Source organism: Meles meles, chromosome 3, assembly GCF_922984935.1.
Source record: "Meles meles chromosome 3, mMelMel3.1 paternal haplotype, whole genome shotgun sequence".
Classification (NCBI taxonomy): domain Eukaryota; kingdom Metazoa; phylum Chordata; class Mammalia; order Carnivora; family Mustelidae; genus Meles; species Meles meles.
In genome coordinates, this window is record NC_060068.1 from 80,515,700 (window position 1) to 80,533,668 (window position 17,969).

Here is a 17,969-nt window from a genome sequence, read left to right on the forward strand (position 1 = left end):
TTTGGCCTTCATAAACTGCCCCCCCACCCCACTGCCTCTAAAATAATAAAGAAATCTTTTTTTTTTTTTTAATCTACCTTCCTCACCAGACTCTGAGTTCTGTGAAGGCAAGGACCATGAATACCCAAAGCCTTACACCATGCCTGACACAGAGTAGGTACTCAGTGCCTACTGGTCTGTTTTTCCTAGCCAACCTAGTATGTGACCCTGGTGTATTTCTTGAATTCACTGTGAACTTTTGCCTCCAGTCATAAAAGGCATAACATGACAGACAGCCAAGTCTCATTTACTCACCATCCAAAGTAAAGACCACTTATGACTCCCTGTGTCTCAGACTTCCTTCACTGTCCATTGCTAAGAAAGCACATGTATAAATGGGGTGGGAGGGACAGGGATTTAGACAATTAACTAATTATCAGTTACCTGGGTAAATAACTTAGTGAAGGAGGAGAGCAGAATCTCAGCTACGTTATTTTTCAGATTCTCACTGGATTCTGACCACTCTTGCTTTTTACTCAGAACTACTCCACAGCCTGGAAAGAAGCCTCAGTCCCTGTTAACCCAAGGACTCATTCTTATCTTCCAGGCCTAACATGTATAATATGGAACCAAGATTCACTTTCCACCTAGGCTTGGTTAGACAGGTATTTGGATTTTAATTTCTGCAGAAAAAAATTTTAATATACATATTTTTCTCCCAGTGGCCAAAGGGACAGCCCTATAAGATCCCTCCTGACAAGAGTGTCACTCAATGCTTTTCCTAGGTGAGTCTTCACCTTACACAGGAACACCCAGAGGACTGTGGGTAGCTGGCAGCTGGCGGACAGGAAAAGCAGCTATAATCTTGTCCCAGGTTAAGGGTTCTAGGGACCCTACAGCACACCTCAATGTTCAGTCCCTGAACCCAAAGACAAAATCAGATTCACTTGAACCCTCAAGGCAGGCTTAAGACAGAGACAATCCAAACAGAGGCAGCCCCACCTGGCCCAGCTCTACCTTGGCCAGCACGGCAAGGATCAGGATGGCATGCTTCTGTGTTCCTCAGCGCTGCTCTTCTAACACTTGTTCATGAAGACAATTCTTCTCTCCACACTGAGTTGAGAAGCTCACTTTCTCTTCACCCCAATCTTAATCAGCATGATCATATCTGTTTAGTCAACATACAGATTCTCAACCTTTGCATCTGTCACGAAGGGAACTCAGAGAAGTGGAACCACCTGGCTGGGCTAAGACTTAAAAGCAGCCTTCTGTGGGGTTCTCTGATCTCCAGTCCAAGGAGGGAGTCCCTACTCTGCGTTCAATGTGGTAGACATGCTTTGTTTTCCTAATGTCATTTATCCCCCACATTAACTCTATGTGACAGGCTCAGTGTCTCCTTTTTACAGATGTGGGAACTGAGGCCTAGAAAACTTAAATACCCTCCCAAGATCACACAACTAATAAGGAAGCATTTGCACCCCGGCAACACCTTTGATGCCCTTGTCCCAAAAACCCTTCCAGTGAGCCTTGGGAAAGGGACTTCTAAGTGACACCTGTACCCCGGTATAAAACCTAGAGCATGTCCATTATACCCTGAGTCTGTGGAGTCCGCTTAATGTGACCGTACCACCAAACGTGTATTTCCTGCAGCCTTGTGTTACTGCAGTACTTTTCTGGCTGATGAAAATGGCCCATGTCTCATTCACACCCTCTTTGTCCTTGGACCTCACCTCCACCCCAGCCCTTGATGTAATCGCCTATGGGAAGGGGAAGCATGTGAGGCGGGCTGAGAAAGCAGTCACAGGCTTTCAGGATTGGTCTAAGGTGGGCTGTTGCAAAAGGGAACTGTGAAGGCCTGGCCCCAGCTGGGGCACATGAAGATAGCCCCCTGACAGCTGACACCCGTAGGCCAGTGAGGGGTGAGAGCAGCTTGGAAGGCGTTCTCTGTTTTCCCACATTATATTTCTACAGCTTACTCTGTTCCAGCTTTACCCAAACTGACTGAGAAAACTGACCAAGAGTTAGAAAGCAAAACGAATTCATGCATAGGAACTGCAGTGGAGTCAATAAAACACAGATCTGATTTTGTTGGTGCTATGGGAAACTCTTGTTGCAAAAACAAAACAAATAAGACACCCAAAGTTGAAGGTAGTACAGTCCCACTAACACCCATTTCTAAGTATCTTGGGAAATTTCAGGTGATGGGAGCTGGTGCCGGGTCACCTCTCAGGGCTTGGCTGTCCTCACGCTTCTCAGTTTTCAAATCCTTGGACTCTGTTGGTTTAGGAACTCACAAGGCCTGAGGCCTCTCTTATCACACCTAGGCATCAGAATCCTGAATAGCAAACATCTTCTGAACTGAGTACAAGGAAGTTGAGATTACTCTGGGGTCAGAGGCTGATAAACAGGGTTTAAAAGCTGGTGGCAGGAGGCCCTCCTGAAAGCGACGGGTTTGCTGGGCCCCTGGGCGGAGCTTTCATTTCGGGACAGGCAGATGGCCCCCTGTTAGAGACACTGTATCTGAATTTGAGGCCCTGGCAGGTCATGGAGGGAGGCCATTGGAAGGGCTAAAGGCCCCTAGTCTGCCCCAGAGCAAGGAAGCAGAGTAAAGCTTGTTCTGTCCACTCGCTGGACACACACCCATTCTCTCCTCTGGCCTAGGCACACCCCAGAGGCTGCTCTCTGTGTGAAGACATTACTGGCTTTTGCCATAGCATTCTGTACTGGCTTCTACCCTTCCTTCCAGATCCATCTCTGCTCTTAAACCTGCCCTGCGTGAGGACTGGGACCCACCAGAGCCCGAGAGGTGGGATGGTTGCTGCACAGGCAGTTCTGGGTCAGACAGCTAGGACCATGCTCCTGGGGCCAGAGCCCAGTTTCATGCCCAGACAGCAGCTAGGGCTCAGAGCCAAGCCTGCCTCATGGCCCCACGGCTCCCTGGCCTCCCGCCAATCACCCATGCCAGGAAGGAACAGCCTGTCACCAGAGGGGGGTGGGCCACTGGGCACCCTGCACTCTGACTTCTCCGGCAGCTCTGCCCAGTAGGAGTGTGATGCCTTTTGCCCAATTCGATGGTCGGTACAGAGGTTCAAGGGAGGGGCATGTGGGTAGTAAGATAGAAATAGACACCGAATTCTGTAGGATCCCAGGCTTCGAATTTGAAATGTTGTTTTCCAGGCTCAGTCAGTCACAAAATCATTTGTCATCACTCGGGTCCTAACAGAGGAAAAAATACAATGGAAAATTAGATCCCGTGTCACAATGTCATGGGTATAAATAAAATGAAAGGCAAGCTTGACGTCAGTAATGAGGATTCTCACATTCCACTTCACTTCCTCATCGTCAAATATGCAGCTCAATTTACCCCCTTGGGTGGTGGAAACCAGTTAGTGTAAACAGGTGGGGGCTCTGACAATGTGGGGACTGGGTTGCTTTCTCCCTCAAAATCCCCGGAGCCCTGGACAAACAATCCCAAGGGTGGGCCTCACTCCCTGCACTGTGTGTCCCCTGGGTATGCAGTGACATTCTTAGCAGATGTCACAAATCCTTCCTCTCAACCCCTCTGCTTCCACAGTCCATATTCTTGCACTCAAACTTTCCTTCTTGGGGGCAATCAGCTTGTCCCTTCACCACGCTTCCTGAGATTAGCTGAAGGGACGTTTCTCTACCTGGAGAAGAGAAAGGAGAAGCAAGAAAGAGAGAGCTGAGGGCTTCTTTGCACAGGGACAGGGCCGCCCAGATGTGGCTTCAGCCTGCAGAATATGGACTCGTACTGATTCATATTTTGAACACACTCTGGAATATCATGCTCTAAAGGAACCCCATGGTAAATAATTTTGTAGCTCAAAATTACTCCCGCCCACTGCCAAGTTCCATCTTCACACATCTAGCTATTCCTCTCTTAGGAGGAATAAGCATCCCTGCTTTTCTCAGAGCATTAAGTATCCCTGTACCCCAAAGACATGGCCTGGTACACAATCTAACACACTTTTACCATCACAAGTCACCAGACTTCAAAGCATGTTGAAGAATGCTGACAAGCTGTGCCACTTACGAGAAAACCTGCAGCTGTTCACACAAGACAGGGACTGGTGTCTGCCATTATCTGGTTTTATGTCCCCTCAAGGGCTATCTTGCTGGACCTGGGATAGGTGTGTAGTCTCTTCCTAATTCACACACTGCTAGGCAAACCCTTAGATGTTAACTCATTGTATTGAAATCATTACCTTCAACAAGCATTTGTGGACTCTGCCCTGTGGGGGGGACCATTCTGGAGCTGGGCAGAGTGCTGTATGAATATGACCCAACTCCGGATATCCCTGCTCTGATCTGTGAAGGATGAGACCAACAGTGGCACGGTATAGGGTCTCTGGTTTCTAGAAGATCCATTTAAAACATAGTTCTGGGGGCGCCTGGGTGGCTCAGTGGGTTAAAGCCTCTGCCTTCAGCTTGGGTCATGATCCCAGGGTTCTGGGACCAAGCCCCACCTTGGGCTCTCTGCTCAGCAGGGAGCCTGCTTCCCTTACTCTGTCTCTGCCTGCCTCTCTGCCTACTTGTGATCTCTGTCTGTCAAATAAATAAATAAAATCTTTAAAAAAATAAATAAAACATAGTTCTGGGGGCACCTGGGTGTCTCATGGGTTAAGCCTTTGCCTTTAGCTCAGGTCATGATCTCAGGGTCCTGGGATTGAGCCCCCCGCATCGGGCTCTCTGCTCAGCAGGGAGCCTGTTTCCCCCTCTCTCTGCCTGCCTCTGCCTACTCATGATCTCTGTCTGTCAAATACATAAATAAAGTCTTAAAAAAAAAAACAAAAAACCAGTTCTGGCGCTTCCTGGCTATGCAACTGGGTGAGGTAAGGGGTGGAAGGGGCTGCACACAGTGCCAGGGTCCTGATGAGTACTCAGCAGCATCCGCTCCCTTCTCCCAAATTCCCCACTTGCCAGCATCACAACTGCTGCCCAGAAAGAAAATACAAAATGAGAAAGAAAATGCCTATTGCATATATGCACAAGCTAATAGTCATTTCCTCATTCTAGCCTGCACACATGAACACGTGCACAAGTGTGCAAACACACACACACACACACACACACACTTTAACCTGGCTTTTGATAGGTGTGATTATTCCAAGCCACAGATTACAATGATATTTTTAGAACTAGATTCTCTGCTGCCACTCAAGAAGTAGATTGGATTGATAATGGACTGAAATGGCATTTGATCATTTTCCTCTCCAGGTGTCCCCAGCAGGGCAGAATTTGGTAGCACCTAGGCCTTAGGCACTTCTCATTTTGTCATTATAGCTGCTGAGGACAGCTCTGTGGCCTGAATTCTGGGAGACCTATTTTATAAGATGTGTTTCCGAGACCACAGAAGGTTTTTTTCCCTTTGCCATAAGAATCTCGTAAGGAAATGTTCTTCAAGATTTGTGCCAGCACTGGCTCAGGGCAAAATTGTAAAGGGCAAGGAGTTAGTTTCTTCCCATTATCCTTCCTGCTTTCTCTCACCAACTTAAGCATCCAGTGTTCAAATACCATACCTGGCTTCTAGAACCTTCTATGATAGTCTCTGTCCGTTTTGACACTACCCAAGTGCTCTTCTTTCTTCAATCCCAAAACTTACCCTTCCAATAAGCCTTCCTTCCCAGACCTGCTACCTGCTAGATGGATATAGGTTAACCATGAGGTAGGTGAAAATTCTGTGCCAGCAGCTAATGGTTTTGGAGTTTTTTTGTTTTACTTTTTGTTATTGTGATGTTAAAGGAGTCCAGTTGTTTGTCTCACACCCATTTTTTTTAAAGATTTTATTTATTTATTTGACAGACAGAGATCACAAGTAGGCAGAGAAGCAGACAGAGAGAGTGGAGGAAGCAGGCTCCCTGCTGAGCAGAGAGCCCGAAGCCGGGCTCGATCCCAGGACCCTGGGACCATGACCTGAGCCGAAGGCAGAGGCTTTAGCCCACTGAGCCACCCAGGCGCCCCTCACACCCGTTTTCATTCAGGGTTTTCTTCTGCCAGGGTATGAGGTAAAGCAGGAGGCAGGAGCCTTGTATTCTCCTTGGAGTTTGGATATTCCTCTAACATACTGAGCATTTTGTTCTTCTTCACACCCAATGTCCAAAACCAGCTTGTACTGGACTCATAAGAGCTGAGTGACAAAATTTCAGGAATTTTGCCAGATGGTTGTTGAAACACTGCCATCATTAAAAATTAAATTATATAGGATATACTTAAATAAATTATATTAAAAATAAAGGTAATAAATACTTAAACCTCATCACTTCCTAATTATTTCATTATGCCTACTCCTATCTATGCATTTGAAGTTACTTGGATCTCTGTGTGGGGATACGGCATAGAGGGTGGTTACTGCTCATTTCCTCCCAACTCCATGTTCAATGATGTCATACCAGTAGCTAGAACTCTGCCACGGTGGGTAGTATTGACACGCAAGAAGTCAGCAGACACTACAGTTGAAGGCTTCCTTTACTGCCTCTTTCTCTGCCAAACCAGTTGGTGAACACTCATCAGCATACCACTATTTTGCCCCACGCTGGGCTCAAGGGCCAAACCTCTAGTCATCCAGGAGAGCTAACATCCAACTTCATGGATGTGGGGAGATATCTGCAGAACGTCCCCAAACCTATGCCTGTGCCTTCCCAAAGCCATTTCCCTAGAGAGCTTCTGACACTCTCAAGTCACTCTTGCTATGTCCCCACTGCCACCACAGAGACACGTGTGCTCCCACCGCAGGCACTCTCACTTCTCTGTCTGTTGGTCTGTCTCTTTCAGAGTCAGCACAATCTGCTTGGGGCTGAATTCTGTTAAATCCAACATAATTCTAGGGAATATGAGAGTTGGCAGCCTGGAACTTGGGGGTTCTAAAGTCTGAGAGGGGAGAAGCAGCAACAAATGGAATATTTGGGATATAAGGTTACTGTGCTGGGATGCCTGGGTGGCTCAGTCAGTTAAGTATCTCCCTTCCACTCAGGTCATGATCCCAGAGTCCTGGGATTGAGCCCTGCATAGGGCTTCCTGATCAGCAGGGATCTTGCTTCTCTCTCCGCCTGACACTCCCCATCTTATGTGCTTTCTCTCTCCCTCTCTCTCTGGTAAATGAACAAATAAAATCTTAAAAAAAAAAAGTTACTGGGCATACAATCTCCTATCATTTGGTCCCATGGGTTGACTTCAAAACTGGGAGATGAGGGGCGCCTGGGTGGCTCAGTGGGTTAAAGCCTCTGCCTTCAGCTCAGGTCATGATTCCAGGGTCCTGGGATGGATCCCCACATTGTGCTCTCTGCTCAGCGGGGAGCCTGCTTCCTCCTCTCTCTCTGCCTGCCTCTCTGCCTACTTGTGATCTCTGTCTGTCAAATAGATAAATAAAATCCAAAAAAACCCCCACAACTGGGAGATGAGTGGTTCTCCTCAGTTCTCCACCATAGACATTCTTTGGTGGGGGGCCAATGCAGACTAGAACTGGAGTTTTTACAAGTAAACCTATAGCTTTGACCTCTTATTTTCAAGACACTCAGCTTTTATTTTTTTTCCCACAAAGTGAATGGGGTCAAAAAGTATCATCCTTAAAAGAATACATAGTGTTTTGCACTCTAGAAAGTCCCATCACACTGACTATTAGATATAACTTTTTAGAATAACACTGAGATGAGAGCAACACATGCATCCCTATTCTCGTTATGAACAAAAGAGGTCCAAGACACCAAACTTAGCATTGCCCACCTAGCTGGTTTGTGAAATGGCTGGGACTAGGTCCCATGGGGCCAAGTAGATTTGTAAGTGCCATACCTTGCAAAGATCGGAAACATGACATGCAATTATTTTAACCTGAAGTCAACCATGTCAGCCCATGTGCTATTCTCTCTTCCTCCTCCAAGGACTCTCATGTCTGCTTTCCACCTGATTACATGGCATTGAGCTACTTAGAGATTCATCTTGGCCATGCAAACCATTTATTTACTAGAAAGTGAGATTAGGGGTTGACCTTCAGTGTCCTTAACAGATGACACCAGAGTACAAAGAAGAAGACCACAAGGCCGTGGCATCGCAAGGCCACACAATCAGTGGGGGAAGGAGGAAGTGGTGAAAACTCCACAAGTCTAAAACAGACCACGGTGTTCTTAAGGTGTGAGTCCATGTACTGTCGACAACTAAGCAATTTTTTATGAGACTATGGTTTATTACTTCCTGAATAAAAGACGGAATGACATTAAGCCTTATTAATTTGCTGGCCAATTGGGCAGAGACTTCGAAGGGGGGAAAGGAGAGAGGCCAGTTTTTGCAAAACAGCTGCTTACCCAGTCCTTGGGCCAGACCCAAAGAACCGGGGGAAAGAACTCCTTATTATATCCTTGTAAGTGAGAGGGTTTGTTTTACAAACTGTGACTAGAAAACTTTGTACCAAAATGTTAATGGTGGTGATTCAAGGAGAAATGAAGACTTAAAAAAAAAAAAAAAAAATTCCCACTATCGAAATACAGTTTTTAGCAGAGAATCACCTTTTCCCAGTCTTCTTTATACTTTCAAAAGCACAATAATACCTTAAATTGATAAAGCATGTCAACCTCTGCAAAGTGTTCTTGTCCGTTACTTCAAATGAGCCTTATGAACGTCCTATACCAGAATTCCATCCTTAAACAGACCAAACCAACACCTCCCCCAAAACACCAAGGGGACAGAGTGCTATGCCGGCCATTGCTCCAACTTCCTCTCCTAAGTTGCTGTACTCCCTTAGGATCCACAAAATTTCACTCCTGATCCTCAATCCTACCACAAAATTGAGTTCAGAAGATACTCTGTTTGGTCTTTCTTTTGATGTTTATTTACATGCCTGCCTCTTGGCTAAAATCAATGACAAATGGCTACTTTGAAAAGTAAGACCCAGATCATTTTAATGTAACTTTCCCATGAATAAGAGTAACGCTCCCTTTTCACCTTTTTTTTTAATTAAAGATTTAATTTGTTTATTTCTCAGAGAGAGAGCACAAGCAGGGGGAGCAGCAGGCAGAGCAGGAAGAGAGAGAAGCAGGCTTCCAGCTGAACAGGGAGCCTGATGTGGGACTCAGTTCCAGCACCCTGGGATCATGACCTGAGCTGAAGGCAGACCTGAACTCACTGTGCCACCCAGGCGCCCCTTCACCTATCTTCTTAATTTGAAGTCAAGTGGATTTAGTCTTTCGGTCTGGTTAAGGCAAATTGGGATTCAAGTGTTTGTGCAAATAAGAACTACTGTGAATGGTTAATAATTCTTTGAGGGGCCACCTGTGGCCTTGTACCACGGGAGAGGCAATTTACCTCTGTGACTTGAAAAAGTGGCTGATTTTCTTTCACTGGTAAAAGCAAAGCCACTGAATTATTGGGTAGTAACAAGCTAGCTTCCCAAGAACTTCTGTGCTCCTATTTTGCATCACCCTCACCAAGTAAACATGACTTCAATATTAAAATCAAGAATATTTTCATAGGTGATAGATGTATTAATTATCTTGATCTTGATCACTACATATGTATATCAAACCATCACATTGCACATTTTAGGTATATGTAATTATATTTGTCAATTGTTCCTCAGTAAAACTGGGAAGAAAGAGGGGGGGGAAAAGAATATTATCACTAAACCCGAACATCAAGATGATTTGATGGAGAAAGGTGTCTGCCTTGGAGAACATAATCATATTTTAACATATCATTGAGGAAAAGAGACAGAAAGAGAAAAATAAAGGGGGGAGGGGAAAGAGAGAGGAGAAGAGAAGTCAGTATTCATAGGGCACCAAACAGAAAAAACGTTACCGCTAACAAAAGTATTCAGCTATTCGCATGGCTGGAAAATAGAATACAAAGACCAGAACTGACTCACATGTTTATAAATATTTTAATATCTAATAAATGTGGCATTTTAAATCAGGGGGGAGGATAGAATATCAATAAATGGTATTGAGATAATTTGTTGATTTTTTGGTGTTTTTTTTTTTTTTTAAGAGAGAAAGAGAGAGAGAGAGAGCAAGCACACAGGGAGGGGCAGAGAGAGAGGGAGAAAGAATCTTAAGCCGACCAGTGTGGTGCTTGCCATGGGGCTCGATCTCAAGACCCTGAAGTCATGATCTGAGCCAAAATCAAAAGTCAGATGTTTAACCAACTGAGCACCCAGATGCCCCACAATATGCTAATATTTTTGAAAAGTATTTCAGATACAATAAAAATTCTAATTTTATTTGAATTTTAGATTAAAATTTAAATATTATAAAAATGCCAAAAATTTATAAAAGGATAGTTGTCTAATGTTGGGCATAACAGTGTCTTTCTAAGAATAACACCAAAGGCATCAGCATAAAGAAAAGACAGATACATCTGACTTCTTAAAAATTTTTAATTTTTGTAGTTCCCCGGGTACAGATCCTTTACCTCTTTGGTTAGGTTTATTCCCAGGTATCTTATGGTTCTTGGTGCTATAGTAAATGGAATCGATTCTCTAATTTCCCTTTCTGTATTTTCATTGTTAGTGTATAAGAAAGCCACTGATTTCTGTACATTGACTTTGTATCCTGCCACGTTACTGAATTGCTGTATGAGTTCTAGTAGTTTGGGGGTGGAGTCTTTTGGGTTTTCCATATAAAGAATCATGTCATCTGTGAAGAGAGAGAGTTTGACTTCTTCATTGCCGATTTGGATACATTTTATTTCTCTTTGTTGTCTGATTGCTGTTGCTAGGACTTCTATGTTGAACAAGAGTGGTGAGAGTGGGCATCCTTGTCGTGTTCCTGATCTCAACGGGAAGGCTGCAAGCTTTTTCCCATTGAGGATGATATTTGCTGTGGGTCTTTCATAGATAGATTTTATAAAAATTTTAAATTTTTGAATATCAAAGCAACCATAATACCAGTTCTTTGTCAGAAATATGTATTAAAAATATTTTCTCATATCTACGGTTGTCTTTTCATTTTCTTGATCATTTATTTTGAGAACACAACAACATGGATGAATTTCAGAAATGTGTTTTATGGAAAAATATACATTGGATGGTTCCATTTATATGAAGTTCTAGAATAGGAAAAATTAATCTAAAGTGATGGAAATTAGATCTATGTAAAATGGCATAAGGGAACTTTTTGGGGAGACAGAAATGTTCTATAATTTGATTGGAGTCATGGATACATGGGTATATACATTTACCAAAACTCATTATATTACACACTTAAAGTAGATGCATTTTGTTGTAGATGAATTATACCACAATTACAGAAAAAAAGAAAAAAAGAATCCATAGTAAATATCAAAGAAAATGACAAACTGAGAATATTTGCAACATCTAAGACAGATAAACTTGTGAGGCCCTCAAACACAAAGAACTCTTAAAAAAAAATAATAAGGGCACCTGGGTGGCTCAGTGGGTTAAAGCCTCTGCCTTCAGCTCAGGTCATGATCCCAGGGTCCTGGGATGGAGCCCAGCTTCGGGCTCTCTGCTCAGCAGGAAGCCTGCTTCCCTTCTCTCTCTGCCTGCCTCTCTGCCTACTTACGATCTCTTTGTCAAATAAATAAATTAAATGTTTTTACAAAAACCAAACATTTTAAAAAATCAGTAAGAAAAAAATGAACATTCCGATAGAAACTTGCAAAAGGACCTAAGGAGTAATGCAGGGATGCCTGGATGGCTCAGTGGGTTAAGCCTCTGCCTTCAGCTCAGGTCACAATCCCAGGGTCCTGGGATTGAGCCCCACATTGGGCTCCTTGCTCAGCAGGGAGCCTGCGTCTCCCTCTGCCTATGACTCCCTCTGCCTTCACATTCTCTCTCTTTCTCTCTCAGTCTGACAGATAAATAAAATCTTTAAAAGAATAAATAAAGGAGTAATTCATAAAAGAAGAAATAAAAATGGATAGTAAATATGAAAAAGACACCAACTCTTTGGAAAATAGGCGAACATAAATTCAAGAAGCAACAATTAGGGGCGCCTGGGTGGCTCAGTCAGTTAAGCATCTGCCTTTACCTCGGGTCATGATCTCAGGGTCCTGGGATGGAGTCCCGATCGGGCTCCCTGCTCAGTGGGGAGTCTGCTTCTCCCTCTCCCTCTGCTGTTCCCCCTGCTTGTTCTCACTCTGTCAAAATAAATAAATAAAATCTTTTAGAAAAAGAAAGAAAAACAACAATATAATTTATTATTTATCAAATTGATTTTTTAAAAAAATATATTAAAGTTTTGTTAGGGGCAGGTCAGATCCTTAACGGGGTATAAATTGGTACAATATTACTGGAAGAAAAATTGTCCACATACAGCCAAAGTCTTTCTGCTTTAGCAGGATGTCTACATGTAGGAACTAAGGGTGCACATGCTTATTTTGCTTCTTCAAATCACCACTGGTGCAAAGATCCTTAGGTTTATGCTTCTGTTATGTACCTAGGTCCCAGGAATTAAAATATAAACTTAATTGAGATAGCCCAGAATAAGCACTGTGTAGACCCCAAGATAATTACCAACTAACACTCTCGGAATGTGTACCCATTAAGAGACCAGAGGGAACTTAGTCTTCAAATCATAGATGGGCCCCTGGTTCACACCAGTGCTGGCTCACACCGGGTCCTGCCATTGTGAATAGCACTTGGCCTGTAGCTCAAGGCCAGCAGGCTCGAGGGCAAGAGGCCAACCTGTCACTAGGCTTGGCCCAGTCACCATAGCCAGGAGGACGGAGTCATCTGGTTTGTCAGCTGGGTTACAGCTGTGGTAGAGGACAGCATCTTTGACTGAGTCTCATTTAGATCACAAAGGGTAGGAGGGGAGTTCCCAATGGAAGGAGCCATGGCCAGGCTTAAAAGATAGAGATTTTACTCTGGGGACAAGCAGGCACTCTTTCATCTCCATGCTCTGGCTCTGCAACTTCCTCCTGCTCTGGGGTATTTTCTCCGAGTTATCTAAGGAATGAGCCACCGAGTGAGTCAACTTAAGTCTTTTGTGTGTGGGATCCGTCTTCCCTGCTGTGGTCACAGGTAATGTGTGAAAAACAGAGTGGGAGAGGCTACCTCTAAATGAAAAATGGGAGTCACAGAAAGAGCCCCTTTCAACCTGGGAATGTGTATGTAGGAAATGAGTTTGCCGTGGGGTATCAAGCAGAGGAATTAGTGAAACGTATGAGGTACATAGGCCATCGGTACTAGGCTCCACCCTCAGGTGCTCAGAGCCGGAAGATTAACCAGAGGCCTTTTCCAGTCAATACTAACCTCTCCCTTCTTTAATTTCACAATGTGATTTGCATCAGCCCACCAGTGACCTTCAAGTTGTTCTTGCATTGTTTCAAAGGAATTTAGTATGTCTCCTTAAATAGCAGGAAAACCACAAGACAAATTCAACCTCCTTCCTGAAGCGTCTCCTGATTACCCCACTCCAGGAGGATCACTCTCTCTCATTACCCCTACGGTCATACTGGCAATGATCACATCCTGGTTTGTGGCAGCTTTCCTTGTGTCGCCTTGAATTACTATGTATTTTTAGCATCAAGGTTTACTCTTTCTGTATTCACATCTTTCCTCCCCACCTATCTGTCTGACATGTCTCTGGCTCCCCAACAGCACAGAGCCCACAGTGCCAGGCAGCATGACCTAGTACCTTGGAACCTGGGTTCCAGAGCCAAACACCTGGGTATGAATTCCAGGGCTGCCTGTCACTAGCTGTGTGACTTTCACAAGTTACTCGGCCTCGGCGTGTCTTCCTTACCTATAAGATGAGGACCAAAGTGGCACCGACTTCACTGCACCGTTATGAGGATTGAGACAAATGCACGGCAAGTGATCAGCCCAGTTCCTGATGGTGTTGTAAGTGCTCAGTAAATGTCAGCTATTAGTATGTGCATGCTTCGTAAATATCCGCTGATTGAAAGGTTCTAGTGGGGAGGAAATTTAAGGAAAGAGAGGACTATTCTAGAGTGGCATGAGTCCCTGAAAGGGGGGAAGGAAAAACCTACAGACCTAGTCCGACAGGCTGCATGGGCCAGGTCAAATATTATCATGGCACTGAGGGTTCAGGATGAGGTGGGAGAAATGTAAGGAAGGGAGGGCACAACTGAGGTTTTACAACACAAACAAATTATAAGAATACTATTAATTCATTCAACAAATATATATTGGGTACTTATAGTAATGCAGGAAAACAAGACACTCCCTTTTTTAAAAAACATTTTCTTATTTTTTTAAAAGATTTTATTTATTTATTTGTCAGAGAGAGAAAGAGAGAGAGAGAACAAGCAGGTGAAGCTGCAGGCAGAGGTGGAAGCAGGCTCCCCACAGAGCAAGGAGCCCAATATGGGACTCGATCCCAGGACCCTAGGATCATGACCCGAGATGAAGGCAGTCGCTTAACTGGCTGAGCCACCCAGGCGCCCCAAGAAATTTCCTTTTTGGGGACTAATGAAGAATGTAATATCCAGGTTGTATCATCTCTCTATGTCTATCCATCAAGCTGTTATAGTTCACACCTCTATGGCTTCTGACCAGAATCACTGTCAGAATTAACCAGGCTTTGTGCTCACCCTGCTCTTTTCCTTACCAATCTACTGAGCAGAATGAGTCAGGTGAGTTCTCTAAAATACCTGAACACTTGATTCCTTTTCTGAACATTGTTACTGGCTCCCCACTGCCAGTGGTATGTCCCTCTTGGATCCCCACACTCAAGCTTCTCAAACTTCCAAGGTTATTTAGGATGGTCTTCCCGGACTCTCTATCTAGACAATTCTTTCTCTCTCCTTCAGAAGCAGCTCCAGTAACAGCCCCTGGGAAGCCCACCATATCCATCAGAGCCCAGCCCGAAATATAGAAACCACTTTCTAAATTCAAATAGAGTGGATTTAGTACAGGTGATGGAAAAACTGAGCCACCAACCAGGGGACAGTGAGGCACAGCAGAGATTAGCTCCAGCAAGAAGCTGCTACCACTCCCAGGCTGGAGGGGCAAACAGAGGTCACCAGATCCCAGGCCTGTGATCACCCTGCTGAAGCTGGATGCCAGTGGGTCTGTCCAGTAGGAGATGGAGTTATGACTCTCTTTCGTCCATCCTCTAATCTGTCCCCGTTGCCTCTCATTGGCTGAATCAGCCGAAGCCAGCTGACATTGGTCTGAAGGAGTGCCCCACTCCCAACCCCAAAACAGAGCAAAAAAAGGAAGAGTGAGGGATGGAGCTGCTCCCCTTCCTAACTCCCTTAGGCACACTGTCATGGTCTTCCCTCTGCTCCCTTAAATCTGATCCCATCTTTTTTATAGCCCTCATCTACTAAGTTGTGATTTCTGTGTTTACAAGTCTGTTTTCCTTAATAGATTGTGTAATTCCAAGGGGAAAGACAATGGCCTTATTCATCTTGGTGTCCTTAGCTCTGGGCATACTGCGGGGTACATAACGGATATTTACTCTTTGTTGGGTATTTGTTAAAAGGAAACTCCTGGAGTCACCTCCGGCTACTCCTTCTCCATCTCCTTGCTTGATTTACCTACCTTGACTGAACTCTCAGCACTAAATAATAAACAAGAAGGAGCTTGGGGGTCCCTTGAACTCTCTGGGTCTGCAATCCATAGCCTTATATTTAAATATACCCATCAACAAATTACCATAATTATTTATACTCAGAGCATCACCCACATGTCAACCTTCTACCTTCCCACAGCTACATGAAAATTACCCATGGAAATTCCCCCCAAATCTCAAGATATCATCCCTCCACCACCCAAGATGCTTCTAGGCCACCTCTCCCTGCTGTTAATCAGTGTGTGCTCAGGGTAAACAAACTAATTTTAAAATCAGCTTAAGCGAAACATAATTAGGAAGATAAATTAGCTGCCCCCCAAATTGCATAATGAATGCCCAAGGAGAAATTATTTTTATTATCTACCATTTTTATGACCTGTGTAACATTTTCTCTTCCATCATCGGAGAGGACACTTAGCTGACAATGTAGAGAAATACCACAGAACCTAACTTCCGACCTTGATCATCTGTACAATGATTACCCAAGGAGAAAAACGAACTGTTTTGTTTTTGTTTTTCTTATCTTGAATTTACAACACCAGCCTAGCTATTGAGGAAAAGAAGCCTGTAATTACAGTCAGACAATCAGGGTTCAATTCTTGGTTCTGACTTATTGCTGTACAATCACAGGCAAGTTAGGTCACCTCTGAACAATCAGTTTCTTCACATGTAAAATAAGGATGATGACAAAGCCGAACTCAACCAGGAGAGCCCACACGTCCTTCCTATCTGGTTCTAAGCACTTCATATGAACTAACTCCTTTCATCTTTGCCCTGAATTACGTACTGTTATTTTTATTTTAAACATAAGGAAACAGGCACAGAGATTAAGTAACCTCCTCAAAGCGCTGCTAAAGAAATTTAGTGTGATTTTATATTTTGAAATCATTAAGAAATTATCTGAAACAGAGTAGGGGCTCAATTAATTTTTTCCTTTACAAGCCCCCCCACCCAACCCACCTCTGCACCAAAATAACTAGTGTTTCTAGAAATTAGTTTGTTATTGAAGCTTCTTTGTTAATAGGCCTGGATTCTTCATTCCTAGATCTGTATTCACGATGCCTCAGTTTCCCTCTGTGTAAAATGAAACGTCAGACTGTATCAGCAGGTGCCAATCAATGGCTCATGAGAGGAACCTGGCCTACAGTTACATTTTGTTATGTTGCACAATATTTATATTATTAAAAAGTAGCTGCTAACATATAAAAATCAGTAGGTCTATTTCCTTACACCACACACAAAAATAGACTCAAAATGGATGAAAAGACCTCAATGTGAGACAGGAATCCATCAAAATCCTTGAGGAGAATGCAGACAGCAACCTCTTCAACCTCAGCCACAGCAACTTCTTCCTAGAAACATCACCAAAGGCGAGTGAAGCAAGGACAAGAATGAACTATTGGGACTTCACGAAGATCAAAAGCTTTTGCACAGCAAAGGAAACAGTCAACAAAACCAAAAGACAACTGACAGAATGGGAGAAGATACTCACAAATGACATATGAGAGAAAGGGCTAGTATCCAAAATCTATAAAGAACTTATCAAACTCAACACCCAAAGAACAAGTAATCCAATCAAGAAACGGGCAGAAGACATGAACAGACATTTCTGCAAAGAAGACATCCAGATGGCCAACAGACACGTGAAAAAGTGCTCCACATCACTCAGCATCAGGGAAATGAAAACCACAATGAGATACCACCTCACACCAGTCAGAATGGCTAAAATTAACAAGTCAGGAAATGACAGATGCTGGCGAGGATGCGGAGAAAGGAGAACCCTCCTACGTTGTTGGTGGGAATGCAAGCTAGTGCAGCCACTCTGGAAAACAGCATGGAGATTCCTCAAAATGTTGAAAATAGAGCTACCCTACCCTACGACCCAGAAATCATACTACTGGGTATTTACCACAAAGATACAAATGTAGTGATCCGAAGGGGCATGTGTACCAAAGTTTATAGCAGCAATGCCCACAATAGCCTAACTCTGGAAAGAGCCCAGATGTCCACCAACAGATGAATGGATAACGAAGATGTAGTATATATATACAATGGAATACTATGCAGCCATCAAAAGAAATGAAATCTTGCTATTTGCAACAACACAAATAGAATTAGAGGGTATTATGCTGAGCGAAATAAGTCAATCAGAGAAAGACTATTATCATATGCTCTCTCTGTGCTCGCTTCGGCAGCACATATACTAAAATATCATATGCTCTCTCTGATATGAGGAATTTGAGAGGCAGGGAGGGGGGTTGTAGGGAGTAGGGAAGGAAAAAATGAAACAAGATGGGATTGGGAGGGACACAAACTATAAGAGACTCTTAATCTCATAAAACAAACTGAGGGTTGCTGGGGAGTTGGGGGGGGGGAGGGATAGGGTGGTTGGGTTATGAACATTGGGGAGGGTATGTGCTATGGTGAGTTCTGTGAATTGTGTAAGCCTGATGATTCACAGACCTGTAACCCTGGGGC

General features: G+C 43.9%; 1 protein-coding gene across 1 annotated transcript in view; it reads right to left on the minus strand.

Moving 5' to 3' along the window:
* Nucleotides 1-2,091: 2,091 nt before the first annotated feature.
* AGGF1 (angiogenic factor with G-patch and FHA domains 1) overlaps nt 2,092-17,969 on the minus strand; it is a 123,967-nt gene continuing 108,089 nt past the window's right edge. Inside the window, exon 15 of the mRNA XM_045999139.1 lies at nt 2,092-3,195. The gene's annotated coding sequence lies outside the window, so the exon portion shown is untranslated. The remainder of the gene's footprint in view (nt 3,196-17,969) is intronic.